Here is a 26453-nt window from a genome sequence, read left to right as displayed (position 1 = left end):
AACAGGCCAAACCACCATGGCAAACTGCCCCCACACTGAAGCCCACCCCACAGACCAGCAGCCAGAAGGGGTGTGGCCTTCTGGCTTCCCTGCCAGCAAGGTTCCATGCTGCTGTGGCAACAGGCCAAACAACCATGGCAAACTGCTCCCACACTGAAGCCCACACCACAGACCAGCAGCCAGAAGGGGCGTGGCCTGCTGGCTCAGACATGCCAGCCAATGAAATCAGCAGCCATGGGGCCAACACTGTGGCAGGAAAGGTCCCCATCAGCAGCTTGGTGTGGGGAGCACCCAGCAGCATGAGAGCCAAGGCAGCCCTGCAGTAACAACAGCAGCAGCCTCCAGGAGCAGCCAAGATGGGGAGGAGAAGGAACACACACACACACCCTCACTAGAATCAACACTGGCACTAGGACCCAGGGAGGACCAGGCAAAAGAGCTAGGGAGGAAGGCAGCTTTTGCCTTCTCAAGCCCACCTGAGCCAGATCAACAGCTTTTTAAAGAGGTTCAGAGGAGGGGAGATGCCCCAGGCAACTGTGGCTGAAGAGCCACTGGCCTCAACACCTGCCGCTGCCCAGAAATGTGGGTAGAGAAAAACCATCTTGTAGCCAGGTGGCAGCGGGCCCAGGACATGGCCACACTTTGGAGTTCCTCCAGCTGCCACCAGTGGGGAAAGAGGGAGCCATGGTGCCATCCGCTCCAGAGGTCCACCATTAGGTGGACATTTGGCCTCGTGCTTTGGAGAGCTTGGCCTTGACCAACTGCACCACAGAGTGGTACATGAAGGGCAACACTTGCCGGCTCGTGGTCCTCCTGGAGGGGATGGTGTACCAGGCAGCTGCATGGTGCATCAGCTGGCAAAAGGCCACGTCCTCCATGAGGGCCATCCACAGCAATCATCTTGCTGATGAGGTGAGTGATTGTTTCTTGAGCCCTCCCCCTTGCCCTGTTTCCTGGCATTGGCAGCATCCCTGTGAGCGTGACCTCTTGGAGGATGGGTTGCCTTGTAGTCCCAACCACAGCACATGGAGGCCCTCTTTAAGTCACCTGCTCTCCCCCTACCTCTCCTTTCTGAGTGGGAGTGGGGCTCTTCCACCTCCCACTAGTGGCCAACACTCCTTCCTCTGGCAGTGACAAACTGGGGTGTGCCCTTTGCAGGTGCCTCCAGAGAATGGTGGTGGCCAAGTGTTGCAGGTCCTATCCCCTCCGGACACAGGCGCGGCACACCTGGCACTCCACCACACATGGGTGCAGAAGTATTTCCATGAGGTGGAGTGGAACCATATGCCCGTGGTTGGAGCATGTGGGAGGCACAGCTGCTTCCTTGTGTTGGGCCGGGGAGTGGTAGATGGGGATGTACTGATGATAGCAGGAGTAGCAGCGAGTCTCGGAATCTTGGAATCTGAAAGGGGAGGATGCATCACCGCCACCACCCTCCAAGTCATTGCTGTCACTATTCTCCCTTCCAAATAGAGTTTCATGTTGCAGCCTAGGCAGCAATGCCAAAAACTCTTGAGTGGCAGTTGACAGTACCATGGATGTTGATGGAGCAGGGAAAGTGGGTAACGAGACCCCTGGTGATGTGCTGGGGGCATCCTCTGCTGGTGGGAAGGCTGTGGTCATTACCCATGACCACTTGACACAGGGGATGGCATCCTCCCATGGCCACAAGTGCAACTGTGACCCCTTCCACCCCCTCTCATGATGCCGAACACCTGACCAAGCAAGCACCCAGCCCAGGTGAGTCAGTTGCCAGAGAGGGAAACAGGCAGGCAGGCAGGCAAGGCAGAGCCACAGATTGCCCCCCCCCCCCCCGAGGATAAGCAGATCAGTTGGGGGGAGGTTTCAAACTAGGCGTGGAGAGCTGAGCACTAAAATAACTCCAAGTCACTCCCCGAGACTGGAACAAGTCCCCAAAGGCAGGGTGGGTGCAAGGAGGCAGGCTGACAAACACAGATCACCCCCAAAAAAGAAGGTTAGGGGGTTTCAAATGGAGAGCTGGAAGTCACCCCAGTAACTCTGGCACAAGTTCCCCAAAGAAGGGTGGGTGCAGAAATGCAGGCTGACAAACACAGATCAACTCCCCAAGGATAAGCAGGTCAGTAGGGGGGTTTCAAATGGAGAGCAGTGGTTAGTAAAGTCAAGTCAGTGGGCAATAAAGACAAAAGCAGATCGCCCCAAAACAAAAAGCAGCCCTGTGTGTGTGTCGGGATAAAATGACAGAGAACTCTGCTGAAGGCCCCCCCCCCCATAAAAAAGCAGCCCAGAAAAAAATACCTCAAGAGCAATCCCTCATCTTACTACAACCCAAAGTGGGGGGAGGGATGAAATAAAATGAAAAGAAAAAGGAAGGGAACCAAGGAAGCAGACAGCAGGAAAGAGGAATTCAATCCTGATTTTTCCAACCTTTGCAGCAAACAAACAAACAAACCAAATTGCAACACAGAGGAACCCAGGACAAAAGCAAAGCCCCCTGGCCCCTGTCTGAGTAAACTAGCTAAGCAATCCCCACCACCACGTCCATCAGCAAAGCTCTTTCATGAGTACACCCTCTCAGTCCAAAACCACAACACCAACAAAGGGAATGCATGCTCGTCCTACACTTATATAGATCTGAGTCCCATTACAAAAAATGGGAACTGTGTTACTGGCTGGCAACAGTGCCTGTCAAGCTTTGGAGGGTGCCTGTTTGTGTTTCCAAAGCTGGAAAATGTCACCCCCGCTGTTGTCTAGCATTTTTGCGTCAGAGTTTCTGGATGGGTTTCATTTTCCAACAGCCCCAAACTGTGCCTAAAAGCTCAGATATTTTTTCGGAGACCATGTGCATGCCAAACATCACCTCCCAAGCCCCAATCCGCCCAAAATTCGGCACAAATTTTGGCTCATGACATGGTTCGTGCCCATCCCTAGTGAAGAACACCCCCACTGCCCAATTCTGAGACTCTTAATGGAGCGGACACCCCTGCAAAAGTGACCTGGAAGTCACAACAGTCCCAGAAGCTCATCCAGCTCAGTCAGAACTTGACAGCTTGCCAAACAATTTCACAGATAGACATTGAAGGTTTCACGCATCTGAGCCAAAAAGGTGGTCCCTGCTGTGGTTCCTCAATAAGAAGTGGAAAGCACTCTCCAAATTATTAGACTCAACTTTTTCTCCTAAGTTTCAGAATTTAGCTCTACTACTTAAAACATTAGAAAAGCCTGAAACAAACTACCAGTTTCTGAAAACTACCAGTTACGAACTACTATATATTACGGAAGTTTGAACAACTGCCTGTTCAGCTCATGCCCTGTTTGCCAGCTGCAAACAGAGACATGATTTTTCAGCAACGCTAATTTGTTGGTGAGTATTCAGCAGGTTATTTCACTGTATTCCTTACTACCAGACTCCACCTCCTGGGGATCAGAGTCCAGGGGAGTCAAGAGCCTCCTTTCATCAGTGTTCCCAGAAGGAGCCATAGAAATAGGAAAAGGGGGTTTCACAGCATTCTCGTTCTTCTTTCTTCCAGTCCTTGGTCCACCCACTGGCTATCTAGATATGACCTGCCTTGGCCCTACACAAGAAAACCAAGTGTTTATCTTGAGATTTCCTGATCCTGCAATCACAGAATTTCAATCACAAACATGGATGCAATAGGTTCAATCCCATATCCATAACCTGATAAACATCTACTAGACGCCCGCAGAATTTGATTTGCCATGTAAAGCATGGACGATGACTGCCAGAATACGAACAGGCTTTGGCAGATGCACTGACCTGCTGTTTAAACAGAGCAAAATAGTAGGACCCGAATGCGATTGTAGTGCAGCCCACCAAACTGTTTTCCATCTGTCTTAGGAATGTGAGCCTCATGCTTTCCAGGGAGATGTGAAAGAGCTCTTTGAACTTTCCCCAGCTGCGATTGAGAGGATTGAAAATTCCACTAGTAGTATTTAGTGGGATTCTTCAATCTGTCTGTACACCCATATCAACTTGGTTACATATTTTATATGATTATATGCTTCCAGTGTGTAATTCTGTCATACAATAAATAAATAATAATCCTGATGTGAATGGTTGTACATTATACCTGTGCTAATAAACTTTATAAAACAGCACTGAAGTATTCCCCAAGACCTATGTTAAGTACAACAACACATAAATAGAGCCAATGTGCTGTCATCCCACCTTAAAATTACAAAGCAAACCACAGTATGATTCCACACAGGAGGTTAAGAGACTCTACTCTGAAAGCTTGTCTCAGGGTGATAAAATTAAAGGTGGAGAATTAAAGTGATTACACTCTAAAAATGACTTACTAGAAGTGACAGCGTTTCTTTAACCTAAATATTTTTAAGCACTGAATTTGTCACTCCTATAAGTTACGTTCCTAACTGTAAAGTTATTTTATGGCACCAGTAAAAGAAATGAAGTACTTTTCACCAATGTTTTTAGATAAATCAGAAACATTGTATTCAATTCATATTTTATTTGCTTATATATGCATTCTTTTATTTTCAGCTGAGCTGGAAAAGACTGCTTTCCTGAGCTCAAAAAGACTGCTCAATTATTAACACAGATACTGGCACTTGTAGCAAAGTTATCCCATGGGTTCTGATCCATGGAGGGTAATTGATCTTGAAAGCAAAATATTAAAAAGTAAGAAATACAACTGTTGGAATATTATAAGGTGATTCAGAATATATCGAGAACAGAAGCAAATTTAATTCTACATAATCCATAAATATTTTATTGAAATATTGTTAGATTTTCCTTTTACAGTGATTATTGTGGAGCTGAGTTAAGCGATCAGATCAGTACAGAAGCTCAAATAAAATGTTCGTCAGTAGGCAGAAAGTCATCGATGACCTGAATTTCTAAAACCATAATTGATACAACCTATATATTTGCTTCATTTATAGCCTGCCTTTCCCCCCAATGGAGACCCAAAGCAGCTTACATCATTCTCCTTTCCTCCATTTTATCCTCACAACAACAACCCTGTGAGGTAGATTAGCCTGAGAGTGTGTGACTGACCCAAAGTCACCAAGCAAGCTTCCATGGCCGAGTATGGATTCAAACCCGGGTCTCCCAGATCCTAGTCTGACACTCTAACCACTATACTACACTGGCTCTCCTTGGCCCCGTTCATACGAGGCAGTTTGGGCCGGGAGCGGGCCGGATTGGAGGCGCATCAGACGGGCGCGATCCCACGGCAACATCTGCCTGGCGTCGCGCTCCTGCCTGCCTCCAACCCGGCCCCCCGTCTTTTCCCTGCCGTGTGGCAGGGGCCCTTGTATATCATTTTCATTAACAGATTTGCCACACTTGTTGGATATGCTGGAATTTATACAATAATTTATACCTTTATTCTCATTTGCAACTGGCAAGTCATATATGTCATATATATCTAGACTGCTATATTCTCTATTACTTGTTCTTCTGTTTTGCCAATATAAGGCCCCGGTCACACAGGCCAGTTAACGCCGGGGGGGAGCCGTGGCTTTTCGCGCTGGCGCAATTTAACACACCAGAACGCAATCAGATGCCATGGCGGCAAAGTGGGGTTTTGTTTGTTGGCTGGTGTTTTTCGCGCGCGTTAAGAGTGCGCTTGAGCGATCACACGTAGGTATTCCATCGACGGCCCGTAGCAAGCCGTTTGCTAGTAGGCTTTCCCGGGTATTTTTTAACTACGGATCTTCGGCTGGATGCTACGGGTCAGCAATGGGTGTGCTAGGCTTGCCAGATGTGTCCTTGTGATCGAACCCGTATACTCCGCCCGACATTCGTGCCTCTCCCGCCACAAATTCCGCATGTGAACAGGGCCTAAGTTTACTTCTCAAAACAACCAGCAGGTCATGTTGTTGGCAAGTAGCATACCTATTACAATCCGAGAAGGCTGATGCTTATCACATTAGAGGCAGGATTTTCAAACTACAAATTCTTTTGCAGTTTATATTTTATTATTTTGAATAAAAAGTTGCACAGATTTACATTCCATCCAGTTGTTTTCAATTCCGCTCAGAGTCATTCAATTCCAGTTATTTAGCTAGTCTATTGGTCATATAACAATCAATATTACAATTCGTGATATATCTTTTTCTAGTTACATTTCTGTTTGATGTTCTATCCAATTATATACCTTATCCCATCTCCTTTTGTGTACCTTCTCACTTTTATTTTGCATCCTTAAACTTAAATCGTCCATTCTGGCTAGCTCTAAGATTTTATATATCAGATCTTCCCTAGTAGGTAAGCTTTCAGATTTCCAGTTTTGTGCTACTAACAGCCTGGCTGCTGTTATAATATAGCTAATTATATATGCATCCTGTTTGCTGTAACCTTTTGGGATCATATTTAACAGGTATATTCCTGGTTTCAATGCTACGTTTTTACCTAGACTTTCTTGGAGGACTTTCCTAACTATTCTCCAGAATCTCTGTACCATATTACACTCCCACCACATATGGTAAAATGTTCCTTTACAGCTTTTACATTTCCAGCATTTGTCGGAATACCCCCTGTAACATTTGGCCAATTTAGCGGGTGCCCAGTGCCATCTGTGGAACATCTTAAATACATTTTCTTTATAGGCAACCGCTTTCAGATATTTGACGGATTTCCACATATTTGCCCATTGTTCTTCTTAAATTTCCCCTATATCTTTCACCCAGGTATTCATTACATTCTTAACGTCTTCATCTTTCATATATTCCCTTAAGTGCAAATTATATAATTTCTGAATCAATTTATCGTTTGAGGACAGCCATATTTTATCTAGTTCGTTGTTTTGGCCCTCAAATCCTCTTATCGCATCTTTCTTGAATCTATCTCTTAACGTTATCTGCTCCCACCATGATAAGTTATTTTCTCTTTTCAGTTTTTCTTCTGTTTTTAGCTCATTTTTTTTTGTTTAATAATGTTCGATAGCTTTCCTTTAGACCCATTGTTATTGCTGAGGGTATAATAAAGGCTTCCAATGGGGCAACCCATCTTGGGGTTTTCCTATACCATATTCCTTTTGTTTTAGCCCATACTTTATTTAACGAGCCTCTTAATAGGTGCCTACCAAAATTTGAGTGGATCTTATCTTTCCCATAGCATACATAAGCGTGCCACCCCATGCTAAGGTCATGCCCTTCTAATGCTAAGAGTCTGAAATTAACCAACACATAAGATAAGGGCTTATATTTAAGGCCCAAATTCCAGGTTTCTTGGGATTCTAAGAGCCTGAAGTGTTGTTGTTTTTTCTACAAGGTTTCTGGGTTTCTAACAGTTACATGGTAAGGATTCAACAGCTAAGGATTTTCCAGCCATTGCATAAGGGCAAGAGAAGCTTCACTTGTGGTTACCCTTTGAAGATGGGGAACATATTGGTGCTATTAATTCCTATTACCAAGAACTACAGTAATTATTACAAGTTACTATTCCATTATGGTTCACAGAGGAAAAATTCCTTGACAGAGAGTATAAGGGAAGACCTTTGCATACCAGACCAACAAGTGATTCCTACTTATTTTATTGCTAGTGGTTCTTATAAACGGCAACATTACGATCTTGCAGTAGGAAATAACTATTAGGGATCTGCAATTCAGATTTGGAAGTAATTCTATATTCAATAGAGCTATGAGTAATTTCTAATCTGAAGTTTATTGTTCCAGATACTAGGAACAATTCCTAGTATTTAGAATTTCATTGACTCCTATAGAAAGCAGGTTAGGCTGTCTGCAAGAGGAGGAATGTGAAACCTGTTCTTCAGACAGTTTGGCCTAGCTTCTTGACAAAGGAAACTGAAACATTTCCCAAACATCCTGGCATGATGACACCAAGCATGGTGGGGACAGAGAATTAGTACCCTGACTGGTGTTGCCATGGTTTTGCCAAGGGCAGAGAGAATGAGGTTAGAGTAAAGGCTTTAAGGATGAGGCCTACAAAGTCTCTCCAAGTCACCAGTCAGACCTCCCTGCTGTCATCCTTTCCATCTTTGAAGGTAACTTTGCCCATTCAGTACCCATCCCCAGTAAGATTCTAAGGGATGGGACGGAGTCAAATTTAATTAAAAATTATCTTTTCAGGCTTCCTCTGAAAACTGAGAGTAAAAACATGAAAAATACAAACTGGAAGGAATTGGTGTAAGCACACTCATTACTGGTTTCAATGCATTTCAATGTATGCTGAAACAGACTTCTATATATCCCTTTCTAAGACCTCAGCCTACATTTGGTTCCCCCTCTCTATCCCTTAGTGTATAAGAGGGAAAAGATAAACTGTAGTTTAATAGGTTAATTTTATATTACATTTAAGCCACCTTTGGAGTATATCAGGCATAAGCAGGGGTCTTTTGGGGCCGGAGCACCCCGGATATTACCCCGAAATAACTATTAGGGATCTGCAATTCAGATTTGGAAGTAATTCTATATTCAATAGAGCTATGAGTAATTTCTAATCTGAAGTTTATTGTTCCAGATACTAGGAACAATTCCTAGTATTTAGAATTTCATTGACTCCTATAGAAAGCAGGTTAGGCTGTCTGCAAGAGGAGGAATGTGAAACCTGTTCTTCAGACAGTTTGGCCTAGCTTCTTGACAAAGGAAACTGAAACATTTCCCAAACATCCTGGCATGATGACACCAAGCATGGTGGGGACAGAGAATTAGTACCCTGACTGGTGTTGCCATGGTTTTGCCAAGGGCAGAGAGAATGAGGTTAGAGTAAAGGCTTTAAGGATGAGGCCTACAAAGTCTCTCCAAGTCACCAGTCAGACCTCCCTGCTGTCATCCTTTCCATCTTTGAAGGTAACTTTGCCCATTCAGTACCCATCCCCAGTATCAGGCCCGGGGCCGGAAAAAGGGGGGGAGGGCCGCTCAGCAGCCCCCCCCCCCCCCCGCGGTGGTTGCAGCTGCCGCCGAAAGCATCGCGGCGGGGGCCATAACTTTTAAAAGAGCCCCTAAGGACAGCTGGGGGAGCCAGAATAACCTCTCGCACGAGAGGTGGAATTTCCCCCTTGAGTCCAAGGCCACCACCCCGGGGCTCAGGGAGGCACAAGAACGTTTCACTCCCCCCCCGCGGCCATAACTTTTTAAAGAGCCCATAAGGAGAGCTGGGGAGCCAGAATGACCTCTCATGTGTGATGTCTGAGCGGCGACGCCGCTGGGACATCACACGCGAGAGGTGGAATTTGCCTCTACGAGTCCAAGGCCACCACCCCGGGGGCTGAGGGAGGCAGGAGAACGTTTCGCCCCAGCCCCCCCTGCAGGCGTCGCAGCTGCCGCCGAGAACAGTGGCGGATCATAACTTTTTAAGGAGCCCTGAAGGAGAGCTGGGGGAGCCAGAATCACCTCTCACGTGCTTAAGGGACATGCACACACACTCACAAAGCAGCCAAATGCCGCTCGGACATCACACGCGAGAGGTGGAATTTGCCCCTAGGAGTCCAAGGCCACCACCCCGGGGCTCAGGGAGGAGGGAAAATGCTTTGCCACCACCCCACAGTTGCCCAACTGATGGCTCGTGGTCTCCCACCCAAGTACTAACCAAGGCTGACTCTACTTGGCTTCTGAGATCTGACAGGATCAGGCTAGCCCTCCTCACATGCTGATGAGGGAACATAGTCATTGCCCTGACATGTGGGCTGAAGCTGAGAGGGGAGGTTGCTCTGCTCAAACGCCTAAGAATTTATATCTTGATTGGGGAGATTTGGGGCGGGATTTCTCAAACATTTTGCTTTTGTGGTTTTGAAGCAGTTTTTCTCCAGGTAGGCTCACCAGCTCTGAGTTGGGAAATACCTGGAGATTTTTGGGGTGGAGCCTGAGCGGTGGGTGTTGCCTTCTGACACACTTCTGGTGATGTCAGGGTGTGTGGCATATGCTAATAAGTTATGCTAATGAGCTCCTGCACCTCTTTTTCTACTAAAAGACCCCTGGGCATAAGAATAAGGTTTGATAGATAGGAAGAGATTTAGATAATTGATTTTGTCTCTGTGTGTGATTTTTTTTGTCGGTGTAGCAGTTGTCAGCTACAGTTGTGTTTTAAACCTGAGCAATATAGAGGAAGTTGGCACATGAAGAAGGCTGCAGGAAAACTGGTGGGTTTACCTGAGCTGCCCTTTGATTAAGAGAGAATGCCACACTTCATTCCTCAGTGCAGGGTACACCATGCTTCAGACTGCTGTCTCCTGCTGCTGCCCCTTCCCTTCTTCCAGATGCCACTCCAGGCCTATGCTCTCTCATTCTCTCAACTGTGCTGTGTCCAATCGTAATGTGATCGTTTCTACCCACCCAGCCCTGTCTATCCATCTATCTGCTGCTACAGTCTGCCTGCCAGTGCTTCAAAGGTTGTCCTCTGCTCCATTCTGCCATGCCTAATGCTGCCCTGGTGACATTTGCACTCTTCATGATTTATGCCCAGATTTCAGCCATTTCTTAATGCCTGGTACTGCTACCTGGCTATAGTAGTATTTACTGTGCACTTGCTACATTTTCTAAACTCTTTGCAGTTAGTGTGTGTGTGTGTGTGTGTGTTAAGTGCTGTCAAGTCGCTTCCTACTTTGGCGACCTTATGAATTTATGTCCTCCAAAACATCTTATTGTTAACAGCTTTGCTCAGGTCTTGTGAACTGAAGCCTGTGACTTCCTTTATAGAGTTAGCATAGGTATTTGGAAAGGATCAGAGTGTCAAGGGAGACCTTTTAAAAAGTGGGTTGCCTTTGTGTGTGTGTGTGTGTCTGTCTGTCTGTCTAGTGGAAGATAGCTGTTGACTTAAATGGAGTTCCAAATATTCAGAAATTCTGGATTTTCTAAATTGCTAATCTGAAGAGTCCAAATTCTCAGTCCAGATTTTCACACTACTGGACATTCCTAGTAACTATCACAAAAGTTTTAAATCTATAAAATAACTAATATGAACAAGAAACAAATATTACCAATCCAATTATCTTGCAGTCAGTGGAATTTGTAAGAAGAAGAGAGAAGAGATTGGATTTATACCCAAAGGAGTCTCAGAGTGGTTTACAAACTGCTTTCCCTTCCCCTCCCCACAACAAATACCCTGTGAGGTAGGTGGGGCTGAGAGAGCTCTTTCAAGAACTGCTCATGAGAGAACAGCTCTTATCAGAACTACGGCTTGCCCAAGGTCATCCAGCCAGGTGCAAGTGGAGGAGTGGGGAATCAAACCCGGTTTTCCCAGATTAGAGTCCGCGCACTTAACCACTACACCAAACTGTGTACATATATATAGGATCTCTGTATCATTAGAGAATAGCATTTTTTTTCAAGTGAACCATGGAAAAAATACCTGTGAGAAGCATTACACTGTAAATACTGTTCACAATAGTTCTCCATGGATATTCCTTTATAAAGAAAAAAAGCTCAATTATCTACATAGAAGGTCCTTTCCATGTAGTTCAGCCCAACGGCACAGAATACCCTCACCAAATAGTCTGCAGTTTCAGTTTTTAGACAGAAACCGGCAGTATCAACAGAGCAGATATTATGTTTTTTTTCTCATGCTGTTTGGTGCTGGGATGGTGTTTTTTCCACCTTCCGTCTTTAGTCAGATGGATAATTGCATGCACTAAAAAACTGTGCAGTGAATAAGTTTAGGTCACAACATCACATAGCCGATCAAATTTGGCTTCGTGATGATGTTACTGAAGCAGGTAATGGCTCTTGAGAAGGAGCACAATGCAAATAAAAAGAGGGAAATGTTTATAAGTGCAGGAAAATCTGAACATTGTCAAAACTGTTTGCAAATTAAAACAGAGTAGTTTTTATACAATTATAATGGATAGTTTTCTTCTCAGTATCTCGCATTTCAAAACTGCTTCACTGTCCAAGAGTTTCAATTTAACTTTAATTTTACAGAAATCTGATCCAAAACAATCCCAAAAGGGGTCCTATTTATTAGCCTTTATAATTGTTCAGGGAACCAGACAAGAGAATGAGGATAAACAATCAACATCCTATGCATGTAAATACAAGGATTTACCAAAAACTTTATGCAAAATATTTGTTACTATAGGCAATGAGGTGAACATACTTGGACTGCAGTTCAAACTGAGGGGAGAAATTTAACATGTGTAATAGGTGTGTTTGCTTGGGGGGCAGGGTAAAATGAAGGTACCGATCAACAATTTAATTCTCTCTTTATATCTTGCCCCATCCACAGAAATTTAGATTTAAGCCAATCACAATCAAGTGTGCCAGCAGCCACCAAAGCTAATTTTAATATCCACCCAAGAAAGCCGCATATAATAAAAGCCAGTCATACCGACAAGTTCTTCTTCCCATCTTTTCCTCCCCCACAACTTGTACCTTGAATGCAGCTGGAACTTCTATAGATCAGAGGACACCGTCAGTATTGGCTGACCAATCTCTGAGGGTTTTTCTTCCCCCTCTCTTCAAGATACTTCGTGTTAACAGCTTGAGGGGGTTCAATCAGCACTGCTTTGATCTCGGCTGGAACTATAATTATTTAACATTGTTACAAGGATTTCTATAATCCATCCTACCATTAAATCCCTTTTACACCCTCATCTTCTGAAGCCTAATCTGCATCTGTACACTCAGTTTGTCTCTTCAGCTGGTTTCATCAGGCTTCAGCATTCTCCAACACCCAGACTGATGGCTCCTTTTTTTAATGAAATCATTTTCTTTCAAATTGAAAACTGCAAAAAAAAAAAAAGAGGTCCTGTACATTTGCTACCTTTTGATGAGATAACTATATAACACCGATCTCTTCTCTGGTTTGCTCCAAACCTCCTTCCATCAAATTCATTTCAGCATTTGTGTTCTTACTAAGCAGGAACTGCTGTGTGTTAACGTTACTGTTTTGAGCTCTTACACCCCATGTGCACACACTTACACTAGCATGCACTGCAACACCATATGGCAGGGCATGCTGTGCTTCTTGGAAAATACAGGCAGCTTAGCAGAAATACATCATTGGTAACATTAGAAATCAATTTTCATAAAAGTTCTCAGCATGCATTAATACCCAAAGTGAAAAAAACAATATATAAAACACAATAGGTCTGAAGGAAAACTGGATCCTTTGAATCTATGTAATTAGCAAGCTAAACAGAATTAAAGGTAAGACGACCAGAGGAGAGAAATAAAGGACAGCCTCTAAAATTTGGAGAGGGGGAAATATGAATAATCTGATGGTTCAGGGCAGCATGATCGGCCACTAAGGATCCTAAACATTTAAGGAAATTAGTTGCCTTGTTGACTTTTGTTGGTATATGCACATGTTTAAAAGATTTTTATCCATGCTAGTGCTTGAAAAATTCAAGAAAGGCTGCCCTGTTCAAAACTCTGTTTGTAATTAAACAGAAATAACTCAGCAGAAACCTCTGAATCTAAATGCACATCTGCCAGGCTTATTTATGTGTTTGACATTTTTACCACCCTGACTTATGCTCACAGACAGGTGTTCCAGAATCAAGAGGTTTTGACTGGCACAACCCCAACTATTTCTAACAATTCAGACTGCAAGCTCAAAATTCTATCCCTGCAAATAGTGTTGTTGTTATTGTTATTGTTAATACCACATGTAATACCTCTGTTCAATGACATCCTACCACAATAAATTGGGCGAGCATGTTAGGATATTACATTTATCTCAGTAATTCAATATCATACGCTTTATTTAATGCAATGGTTATAGAGCAATATTCTGACCACCAACGAACAAAATAAAGTCATATTTCACAGTTGTGATGTCATCAAAGGGCTATATTTCATGGCTATAACGCCTCTGAAAATATGTACAGTATATAAAATGATATCCGTAAGGAGCCACTTTTCCAAGTCTGCCTGAGGTCCAGCAAGGTGGACCTCCTCAAATTCCATTTAATATACATTAAGATTTGAATATCAAGGAAGCCTAAATAGCCTGAGGATGAAAAAGCATTTTGAGACTCATATGCTGTAGCATATTTTCTGTATTATGTACATTTTTCTATGTTAACATCATTACTTTGCTCGAATAGCTCAGCATGACCTTCCATTTGAACATTTGAACCATCTTATTTTAATTCAACACACTTGTATTCTTTTAGAGATGCAACTCATAGAATAGACAAACTCTCAGCTTCTTGAAGCCCCAAATCTTGCAAGTGGCCTTTCAATCACTTTGGCCTCACTTGAATATCAGCCTGCAGCTATATGTGTTGCTAAAAAAAAAAATCCATTTCTCCAAATAGGAAAACTGATAGAATTATTTCATGATAAATTAATTTTGCCATGTAATTGTAATTATGACTACTAATTAATGAATGGCTGCAGCTTTACTTACTAAGTCAGCATTTTTCTTTTACAATATGCATCAGCTCACTCTTTAGATAAATGATATGATACATCTACGCTCTGGAGAAACAATGGCACAACTTCAGTCTTAGGTTTAGATGCTGGAAAAGAGTATGACTCACTTTGCCCAATTATTATTAACTGGATTTTGAATATGAAGCAAAAATCAGAGTAAACATGCCAAGGCATAGCTAGCCACCCAAACATCTTTTTCTAAAAAGAGAAATTTTACATGGTCTGCACTTCAACATAAACACAGTCACATTTCTGTTTCTGATACTGTTCAGGCAAAAAGTTGATATGGGGGGGGGGGGCGAGCATACCACTAAAAACTTACTGCTTGTGTTAATTCTAACATCACTGATCATGTGTAAAGTAGGAAGAAGTAGGAAGGCACTCCAAGAAATGTCCATCTTTATTTAGGCAAAACTGGAAATGGGCAATAAAAGACTGGAAGGGTGGCGATCACACGTACAATTAGCTGCGCCATAGGTGCGAATGTTGGGCATGATCAGACATAAACATCTGGGAAGTGCCCGCACCCATTGGCAACCCATTTTGGTCCACCGCAGAAGCGGAGTAAAAAGACACTGGGAAAAGTCCAGTAGTAAACAGGTTGCTACGGGCCACAACTGGACTTTCCCCTGTCTGATTGCTCTAGCGCACTCTTATGGCATCGGGATGGTCTGATCAGGCCATCCCAACTCTGTGCCATTGTCCCCCCCCCTTCTCAGTATGTGCATCATTGCACACTCCATAGGGAGCCCACAGTGCTGAGATGCAATTCATCGATTCCCGTTTAAGCAAATCGGAAACAAACGGCCAAAAAAACCCAAACCCAAATCACCCTCGGTTGTGTCTGATCACACAGTGGCGCGCTACCCGCACAGCTTCAAAGAACTGTGATCGCACAACTGCAGGTCAAATTCCTCTGGGGGGGAATAGCCTTGCTCCCCCCCCGGTTTATCTCGTGGGTGTGACCGCACCCAAAGATTAGCATCCAACATTTCTGTTGATTTTTGTTGTTTTTAGCATTTGATGAAATACTAATAATATGAGCCAGAAGAGAATCCAGGTAAAGACAAGTTCAATAAATAATCTATATTCTATCAGAAAATATTTTAGTCCTTTCTTTAGAAAAGGAATTGGAAAGTGTCAATTGCAACCTTCCCCTAGAATAATCACAATTGTCCATAAAACATACATTTTACCAATCTCACTTAACAAGAAAGGGCCTAAAATCAGACACTTAAAACAAAGACAATAAACAAGGACCAGCCATTATGTTAAACCTCAAAACTCTCTCATCTCCTAGTACAACCTGAAGTGGAAATTTCAATTGAAACATGAGGCACTTGACACACTGATTATTTGAATTTACCCACTGAACTTCTTCAAATGCTACAAAGAAATAGGAAAAACAGAATCAAAGACAGCTTATTTCCTTCTGCTGTAGCATCCAAAATAAGGTCTTCCCAAGTTATATTTATCTGGGAATTGTTTTTCCACCTTTCTCCCAGCAGGTACTGGACTAGCTTCTTATCACTGTGTAGGAAGTTCATGAGTCCTACTTCTGAGATTATAGAAGAAGAAGGGGAAACGAAACACAAAGTCCCATGTCTGCTTTCCCCTAATCATTGTAATGTTTAAACTATCCTTCACAGAAATACAATAATCATTTTTCCTTTTGGATGACACTAGCATTTATTTTCTGGCCAATGAAGTGGGAAATTAAACACTGATTTGAATACTAAAAACAGAAGAGATCTCAGAGCCATCATGTTCTGGGACTTGAAAGTGACTGGAATGTTGGCTAGGGGGTCAAAGGGTAGAAAATGAAAAGAGTAATACAAGGAAAAAAGATCAGAAGGAAATGGAAGAGGCTCAAATTAAAAGTGGGGTAACTAAAGGGACTGCAGGAAACATGTAAAGATGCAAAAGGAAGCACAACTAAGAACATGTATGGAGTTATTAAAGACGGAGTGTGGCAAGGGAGGGGATCAAGTGGGAGTTCAGGGCAGGAGAAATGACCCATAGCCAGCAACATGGGAACAAGCAGTTTAAAACATAGGACTGGGCGAACAGGGGGAAGGGAGATGCAAAGGACTTGAAGAGTACAGAATATGAAATGGACCAGGTGTACATGCAGAGAAAGGTAAGTAATCAGATGTCTGGATGGTGTTACAGGTGTTGTAATGGATTGTTGCCAGAGGCTGAAATATATAGCACCAGCTCGATAGTTGTAATTAAAATTCAGGTTGGTAACAGCTACAACAGTGGACACAAAACAGTTATGTATGATGAAGTGTGTTGGCCATGGCAATTATTTGGATGGGAGACCTCCAAGGAATACCAGGCTTGTGACGCCGAGGAAGGCAATGGCAAACCATCTCTGAATGTCTCTTGCCTTGCCAACTCCATGCGGTCACCATAAGTCAGCTGTGACTTGACAGCACTTTCCACCATAATGAAGGGTATTAAGTCTATTTAGATTGACGGACATGTGCAAACTGACCAAGTTCTTCCCCCTCCAGAAATTCAGAATTGTGAAAATATTAAGCATCTATATCTCATGCTCAGTTTTTCACACAAGTAGAAGAGCTTCCCCCCACACACACAGAAAAACAGTCAGCAGCTCCCAACATAACATGCGATGTGCACACATTTATTGGGACATCTACTGCCTCTAATAAGTTATATGCTACAGTAATGTAAGATATGTTGACAGCTATACTGAAAAAAGCAGCAAAACATCCTATTGCAGTCACTAGTTTGTCTACTCCATCCCCTCTGATATGACCAGACAAAGGAGAAAAACCAAATTAAATAAGAAATCTCACTTAAAATAAATTTTTAAAGGTTGTGTAAAAACATCAGCTAAAATACTACTTCATTTTAGAAAGAATTGATATTCTCGAAGCTCACTCTTTGTTTGCATAAACTTGTTGGAGTATAGTTTTCCTCATAAATGACTCCATGTTGGGCATACTTGTTCAGTATATTAACACCCCCGTCCTTCAACGAATCAAGAAAAAATTGTTGCTATGCAGGAATAATCTTGGCAGAATTAATGAGAAAAACACAACAAAGAGCAAAATGGTTGTGGACCAATTACATGCCCCTTTTGATTCTCAACCCATCTGCTTCCAGAAGCTGACATTGTTTCCTAGTCCTATGCAATTACCAGAGTATGTGATTGCCTTTATGACCAAAATACAGTGGAGACAGCTGAAAAGTGCAAAGCTTCCTGCCAGATTCTGTGGGTCCCTTGGTGCATGAAACTACAAGAAACAGTGTATTGTAATGCAGATGTCTGTTGATTCCCAATAGAATTTCAAACTCTAAGTCCTTCACTGTACAGCCTACAGGAAGTTGAACTTCTAAATGTCTTCACTATATTATGTACCATGTCCAAAAATCGGCTTTTTTCCCCCTGACAGCTTGTTCCGTGTGCTTCCGCACTTACATTGTATTGCCACACTTATATTTATGAGCCTGATGAGCCAGCAAACTAACCACGACAGACTGTGACTATTTATTTACACTTGGGGGCAGGAGGGGAGGCTAAGCACAGGGAATGCAGTGTCCTCATTCTTTGTATCCAGACATACTGCACTGTGACTTCATCCCATGCTAGTCTCCTAAGACTTGCACAGCAGATGGCAACAGCAGCAAAGCATTTGTGTGCATAGAGGTGCTCTCTACACCCCCAGAAGTGGAATTTTGCAGCAGATCTTCCTGGGAACTATTATATCTTTTTGCCTCTCTACGATCAAACCAGGGCAATGGAGAACTCTCATATCCTAGGTGCCTGTCCAGGCTTTTTACCAGTTTTATCAGTTTTATGTGGCTTCAAAATACAGGTGACTGATATATTTTTTTAACGTTGTGTTCTCATAGTAGGGTTTTTTTTTCTTCAACTGAGGGACCTGGATTTTTGTCTTGTACCTGAATAATCTGCAATGCACAATGAACAGGCTTCAAACTCACATACTTGTTGCTACAAGGTGAGAAGGGACAAGCGGAGTAGCTACTCAGGATGGAAATAATGGCCAGGCTTCCAGGGAAGGAAAGGTATTTGATATATACAGATTCCTCTAAAATAAATATTTACACACACCCTTATTGATAAGAAAGCAAAATATCTCCTTTAGAAGTCTTTTTCATGATACCACCAAAACAGCAAACACCAGTGGCATGAGCATGTACGTCACCAATCATTCCAGAATTCCAGAATCAAGTAATTAACATTTTAAGACAATCTCCTTTTGACAAAAAAGCAAGAGTAAGCCAATGAGGGGGTCAAACACAGTTTTATATACCGTAATAAGGGAACTGAAGGAAATATAGAAGAGCTTTACAATGTTATATATTCTAATACCAAAAAGTTGCCCTCTCTGAGGATACTTAAATCCAGAGATTGAAGTGGTGAAAAGACAGATCCGTTGACAAAGCGGAAAAAAATGCCTCAGGTTTTGCAGAAAAACCTGAAATCTGAACAAATAAATAAATAATTGGGTTGGTTTTTTTAAAAAAGCAACAAACCGAAAATAATAGCAGTGCTTGAAGCTTTAACAAACAGATGCCATCAGTGGCTGTTGCTAGGGAACCACAACAGTTGGCCAGTCATTCTGGGCTTGGTTTCTGTCAGTAAAAGGTGGAGGGAGGGACCTTTTCAGGGCTGTTTTGGACTTTGATGGAGGACTAATTAGGGCTGCAACCACTGTGTAACTTGATACCATCCGAACTACATGTTCACCCAGGCCTGGCTGCTTGCTGCTGTTCAACAGCAGCCTGCCCATGTAAGCCAGTGCAGTATAGTGGTTAGAGTTTTAGACTGGGACCTCAAATCCTTATTCTGCTTTGGAAACTCACTAGAAGAAGAAGAGATTGGATTTATACCCCGCCCTTCACTACCCAAAGGAGTCTCAGAGCGGCTTACAAACTCCTTACCTTCCCCTCCCCACAACAGACACCCTGTGAGGTAGGTGGGGCTGAGAGAGCTCTGACAGAAACTACTCTTTTTCAAGGACAGCTCTTATCAGAACTATGGCTTGGCCAAGGTCATCCAGCAGGTGCAAGTGGAGGAGTGGGGAATCAAACCCGGTTCTCCCAGATTAGAGTCCTCGCACTTAACCACTACACCAAACTGGGTGTATCATAGGTCAATTACACATTCTCAGCCTAACCTACCACACAGGATTTTTGTGAGGATAAAATGAAAGAGAGGAGAATAATATAAGCTGCACTGGGTCCCCACTGTGGCGAAAGGCAGGATATAAATATAAATAAATAAGATGGGTGATAGATAAAAGGTAAATTGGTGGACGGGTGTGAAGGAGATTAAGAAGCAGAAAATGGTGAGAATATGAGGTAAAAGGAAAGGTGAGGATATGAGAGAATGGGGAAAGTGGAAATAGTGTGGAAAGGAAATGCAGGAGAAAGTGAGTGAGGTTGTCCCTTGAAGTCCTGGCAGGTTTCCCTCAGCATAAATGGGAACAGCTCAGATGGCACCACACAACTGGGCCACAGTTTTCCTGGGAAGAGGCTGCCAGAAGGAGGGAAGGAAGGAAGGCATAAGCAAGAAAAGGCGAGAGCCTACAGACTAATGGTCTAATTCAGTATATGGCAGATTCCTATCTTCATGTGTATTCATGACTGGAAGGCTACACATGCCAAGGTCTACTGTACTGAGAAACTACTTCTGCATCTGTTAGGTTGTAAGAAGATAATCAAATGAGATACTGATTAGGCACTAAAAATCCATCCAATAATTATTAACCAGCAGCCATGACCATTCAAAGGCATGGCGTGAATCTAAAGAACCATACCACAAAGCCCACACACTCAAGAGGGCATTTCATAAACAACAGCCTACCTAGACAGCCCACCAAACAATTTTTGAATTTCCAGGGTAATCTGTCATATACCATGGGATGCACCTCAGGCCTTCAAAAAGAAAAAAAAATCTACTCAGTGTGCAACAAGCCTAAAACAGATATTTAGATCCTAGCTCATGCTTCAAAGGAGCAAATCTATGACAAAATATTTTGTAAATACAGAAAGGTAGGGAAAAATTATCCTCGGTGAGGAACCAGTAACTTATCCACACAAGTTTTGTTTACCCTGATAACAGGTGAGGGAAGAGGTTTGGTTTCTAGCTGCCCTAAAACTTCATGTCATGTGTGAAGTAGCCTGACTCTTTCATTAATCTGCAGAGGGGTATTAGCTTGATTGCTATCTTCCAGGTCTACAAATACTTCATGGTGAGTGATGGAAACTGAATTATGATTCAGTGTATTTCCTCTCTGCCTTTTCTTCTTCCCGTTTATCCTACAACAGGAGACCCTAGCCTTCTTTTAATCCGGCATCACTGAAAAAGATGCATTTAGACTGCCTCCTGTTTTACAAAGGCTCTGAAGTCTGTAGTAATTTTGACACTTTGTTATAATGTTTCTATGACCTACCCCTGCACACGCATATACACATACAGACAGACATACACACACACACAACCACTCACACAGCACACTACCACCCTGCCTCATTTTCATATGGATACAAAGCATCGGGATAAAATGATGGTTCATTATAGTGGTACAGAGCTCTTATCTTCATCCAGCAAGAGTCATTTCCTTCCCAAGATTGAAATGCAAATGTGAAAATTAATGATAACTGCATTATCTGATAGCTGAGATAATACCGATTCACCGTCAGAGTAACACACAGCCTTCCTATGATTTCCTCTGCTTCTTCACAATATTCTTCTTACTGTCAGACTATATCTATGGTTAACTATGTTTCATGGATTTTTGTTAATTTACATCAAATAGCATTTTCCAAGATCCCGTATCTGCCACATTTCCCCAATCAAAAAGGAAACAAAATCAGGACTATAATCTCTAAGTCTTCTCAAGACTGGTTATATTAAAAAAAATAAAAAAAATAATTCCTGTTTCTCAGTGTCTGCTTCTTAAGTAGTCCTTCCAACATACACTAAACAGTTTGCCTGCTTCTGCCCAAACTTGTTTATAGCACCAAATAAAAAAGTAATTTATAAAAAGTGAGATGGTATTGCAGGAAATACATTAAAACAAGCATTTCAAAACCCAGGGGACAAGACACTCATGTACCAACAGCATCAAAAAATATTAACAGTACACATTTCACCAAAACAGCACACTTCATAATTGACACATGAGAAAAACAAACATCATTTCTAAATTTGCAACAAAATATTAATGGGAGGAATCATTCTGTTTTATATTTTTTCTTCATTAAGCTTTTTTCCCAAGTCTGACAGAAAATCCTACTGCAAAGAACGCTGGGTCGTTCAAGATAAACAAATTGTGGTCCCATGAGAAATCTTACAGAGGGGATAAACAATTTAGAAATCTTACGCCACCACTCAAAATCTCCTCTTCCAAGATTCTCTGCACTCTCACTTAAGCTGCATGAATTCTTCTCTTTCATCTTTCCTTTCAATCTCAGCTGTTCTCAGCATTCCATGCCTTCTGGAACATTCTCAGTCCTCATCCGAGGTTGGATTCAGACTAAATTTTCTATCCTTAAAGCACAATATTTCTGTCTCATCCCTCAACTGCAGTCCACTAATCTCCACAAAATGCTCCTCCAGAATAGTGGACCATGAGGAACAACAGGAGGGTCTGCAGCAAGAAAGGGAAACTGGTGGACATTGCCAGTTTGAATCCAACCTCAGGGAATTTTTCACACGGACACCCTTTGGTTAATTTACAGTTATATTTTCCTCCATACCTGGAAGCCCCCAAATACACAGACATTCCCACTAGGTTGTCATCTAGTGGCCTGCCACCTTCCTATTAGGAAAGAAGGAAGGAAGGAATGCCAGTACTTATATATAAGGTGACGTTAATTTCCACCAGCTCCTCCCTCCTTCTGCAGCTCCCTTTGTTGGTCTTAAAGGTGCCACTGGACTCTAAAGTAGATCCCCACTAGCTTGTCCTGAGGGTCCACTCTCTCTTTTCTCTGCCTGATTGGGGCAGGCTGGCACACAGGGATCAGGACTTAGGAAAGCCTCAAAAAAAGGTGCTAGTACTCAGTACAGGTGAATAAAGGTAAAGGTTCCCTTGCTCGAAAGCCAGTCGAATCCGACTCTAGGGTTGCGGTGCTCATCTCCATTTCAAAGCCGAAGAGCCAGCGCTGTCTGAAGACGTTTCCGTGGTCATGTGGCCGGCATGACTAAACACCACGGCGCACGGAACGCTGTTACCTTCCCACCTATTTATCTACTTGCAATTTCTTGCTTTTGAACTGCTAGGTTGGCAGGAGCTGGAACTAGAGACGGGAGCTCAGTCCGTCTTGCGGCACCCGGGTCTCAAACTGCTGAACTACTGAACTACTGAGCTTCCACAGCCTGCATCACAAAAAAGGCCTGGATATAGTGACTATGCAAATCACATCCATGTTTAGTCTAAATAAGGCCCATTAGTGAATGGAATTTACTTCCAAATGTGCCTAGAATTGCAACCTTAATCATAGTAGTTGATTTTCAGTCCAGAATATTTTGTGATAGATGACTGTATTCTGAGCCCATTTCCTGCGGCCTGCTATGCAGCACCCCTCTATTCATGCAATCTCCTCACTTTTCTCTTTCTGTTCCTTACTCTTTGTGGGCATACAGATGCTAGGAAAGTATGTGGCAGTATCTCATCATGTCACTAGGCTTTAGTGTGACACAGTGCAGTCATGAGTGCTCCAACTTGTTTCTGGTAATGCAGCTTGGTGAATTGGCCCAATTGTTTTTCATTTAATACTCTCAAGAACAAACTGTGCAAGTCAAGTAAAATCCTGTTCATCCTGGAATTTCCATATAAAAGACTCAGGCAGCAACCCTTGGAAAGAACCCAGCCTGAGACTCAAGAGAACTATTGTCAGTCAATGCTGAATTAGGTGGGATAATGTTCTGAGTCAGTGTAAGGCAGACTCATGCTTTCTATGGACTACCTGTGCTCACTTGAGGGCCATTTGAGGAAATTGGTTCCATAATGCTCTACAACAGAGCTAGGCAACCTTTCAGCCCAAGTGCCCAAAAAAGGCAACACCTGCAGATGATGATTTTTGAATACTAGAAAATAAAAGTGGGGAGGGAAAGATGAGTGTCATACTTGGTCAGACACACTGGGAGCACACTGAGCCTAGGGGCACTATGAGTTCCACAGGGACTAGCATCAGACCTGGCTGGCAGTGCCACATGTCTGGAGGTGATCATGGGCATAAGCCATGACTTTTGCCTTGTTCCTTGCCACCAGCTCCATCAGCACTCCCAGCATTTAGAAACTCTGCTTGCTTACTTACTTGTTAATAAAATAAATACTTGACCAGTAAGCATGCCTTGTGTGCCAAGCCAAATGGTTTGATTGAGCACACATACTGGGAGTTAACTACCCCTGCCCTTCAAATGTATATAGTTCTACCAGATGGTTAAATTACACACACATATGAAACATCTAACATAACAAAGATATCTTGAAGAAATGGAATGTACTCCATATATTTTAATTATAGCAAAAAAGGGAAAAGTATTCTTAAACACTCTGCGAAAGCTAAGGGAATCATTCTCTATACTGCAATACCTTTTAAGTGCCAAATCTTGTTTTTACATAACACTGCAGTGCTTTGTGCAGAATATAGGCATATTTTTGTATATCATTAACAACAATATAAATGACATCACAACAATCAGATATACTGTATCTTAATTTTTGTTTGCACTATATTTTCCACCTGCTGGTTTCAGAAAATTACAGCTGGAGTTCTTCTCCCCTTCGTACACAGAATACTGTAATTTGCAAAGTCAAGCACGGATGAAAATGTGATTGAAATATAAGAGGCTTTTTTAATGAAAAATGTTGTCATTGCATTATAAATTATTCCCAGAAAGACTTCTGGGCTCTCCAGTCTTGTGAAGAGAACAGCCTCCATTTTTAGAAACAGTTATTCTGTGATATTATTGTTTCCAAATGCAGTCATCATTATTCAAGAAACAGTTATGATGATAATTAGGGAGATCCTTACATAAGGATATCAAAATTCTTTATGCTATTTTGCTCCAAAAAACAAATTCTGCATATTCACAGCTAATGGCTGTCTAGATCATTCTTATTCATGCCGATGAAACTGCCATCTTTCCCAGTTCTGTCATGTTGCATTTGCACTGTTTATACCGTTTGTGAGAAAAAATATTAGCTTACATTTCTGCCTAAACACAAACCTCTTACGCTTTATTGATTGTAGTCCACAGGTTTCTCTCTTAACTCTGAAGTCAATGACCAGGGTGTGTTAAATGATTTATATCAAATGAAAAACTGATAAGAAAAGTCCTTGAAAACATCATTGGCTGCCATATCCATTTGTTAAACTCAACATGCTGCTAAATGTAAGCTCAGAGTTTGAAACTCGATAATAGGTGTTTAGTCTCCTGGCCAAAAGAAAACACTGCTTTTACCCTTAAATCAGCAATAAACAAGCAAATCCCTGAACCAGGTTTTTCTTATGAAAGAGAGAGGAAGCTTGTTGAGTAAAGAAACAAATAAGTAAACCAGTGTTTCTTTTTCTTACAACCCAGGATATATAGGAAAAATATCTGCCCCAGTTCCACATGTGCAACCATAATAAAGAACAGGGTTTTCCATGCAACTTGCCTATCTTGATAGAAATTTTCTCATGCACATAAAATGATGCTGCATTAGACAGGAAAGATGCATTCAGCATTTGGGAACATGAACTATCTACACTGATTGGAGGGTGCGGCTGCTGGTCTAGTCTTAAGTGTTGCACTAGACTGCAACAGCCAGTTTTGACTCACCCTTCCTGCAGGCCATATTGCTTAGCATCATGTGAACTGTGGTTGTCATATAACCACACATATCCTACCTACGATATGGTATTCTCCACTGGGACCACTGATACTGACTGAACGGCCAGAGGGTTTGCCAAATGACTACTAATTGCTCTGTCAAGTAAAACATAACCCAGACTCACTGGATAACCTCGGACCACTTTCTCTCAGCCTTACCTACCATACAGGTTGGTTGGTAGGATAAAATGGAAGAAGGGAGCATCAAGTTCTTTGCTCTGAACTCCTTAGAAGGACAGCAAGATAAATATGAAATAGAATAGATACCAGATCACAGGTCCAGACCAACTGTCACCCTTAGAGTATCAGGGCCTCAGATTCGGCTATCAGGTTTCCCTCTGGGGTTCCTCCTTGGCCCTTGCTTATTACATGTTGTTTTTATTTCTTCTTTTTTCCTCTTTACAGATGTTGTGCACCTCCATGGATCCTCCACTGCCTGCCTCTATTATACTGGCATCCCCTCTTATTATCTTCTTTTGTGAACTGATATAACTATCAGCAGGGTTGGGGTATCCTCCCCAGGCTTGCTCTCTCCCTTCCCACATCTGGCCTTTTCTCCTTTTGCTGTATCCCCTTGCAGCCTTCTACGCCCTTCCTCTGCACACCCATTCTCCAGTAGCCCTCTGCACTCCTCTTCAGCACTTCCACCCTCCCTCCATTTAGGCCCATTTTAAATCAATGGGCTGAGGGCCTGGGTGCCCCCACTGTGCCACCTCTGGCCCAGCTGTGTTTAATCCTAGCCCAGCTGGCTGGAGTGTCCCATACAGACCCTGTAGGGCCAGTCCACATCTCATACAGACCCTGTAGGGCCAGTACTGTGTCTATACTGACTTCTCCATGGCTGCAAGCAGAGTTCTTTCCCAGTCCTAGTAGCTGAGATGCCAGGGACCAAACCTGTGGTTTGTAGTCTATGTAAGATCCCAAGACTGAATGTGTGATCTATACTTCACCACTCAGCCGAAGTCATATTTAATTTGGACCTCAGAGATTAGAAACATATCAAAAATTGGAAATGGCCACTGTGAAGAAATGACTAGCATGATGAACATGGATACAGGAGAGCCAGTTTTAATTCCCTAGCTATGAACCTCATTGGACAGCCTGAAGCACAAGTTAATATGTCCCTGCCCAATCTACATCACAGGAATGTTGTCACAATTTATGAGCTTTAGCTCATTTAAATTTAATTTAAATACTAAGAAGTACAGTAAAAATGACAGTAAAAACTTGTGCTGGGGAACATGCTCTGCTTAACACACACACCTTTTTC

The 26453-nt window shown here is 42.6% G+C and overlaps 1 protein-coding gene across 1 annotated transcript in view; it reads right to left on the bottom strand.

Moving 5' to 3' along the window:
* ZFPM2 (zinc finger protein, FOG family member 2) overlaps positions 1-26453 on the bottom strand; it is a 420346-nt gene that overhangs the window by 357912 nt on the left and 35981 nt on the right. The gene's annotated exons all lie outside the window — the stretch shown is intronic.

The sequence above is a fragment of the Gekko japonicus genome, unplaced genomic scaffold (genome assembly GCF_001447785.1).
Source record: "Gekko japonicus isolate JY-2015 unplaced genomic scaffold, Gekko_japonicus_V1.1 scaffold119, whole genome shotgun sequence".
In the NCBI taxonomy this organism is placed as follows: Eukaryota; Metazoa; Chordata; class Lepidosauria; order Squamata; family Gekkonidae; genus Gekko; species Gekko japonicus.
This window is presented reverse-complemented; position numbering and strand designations above follow the sequence as displayed.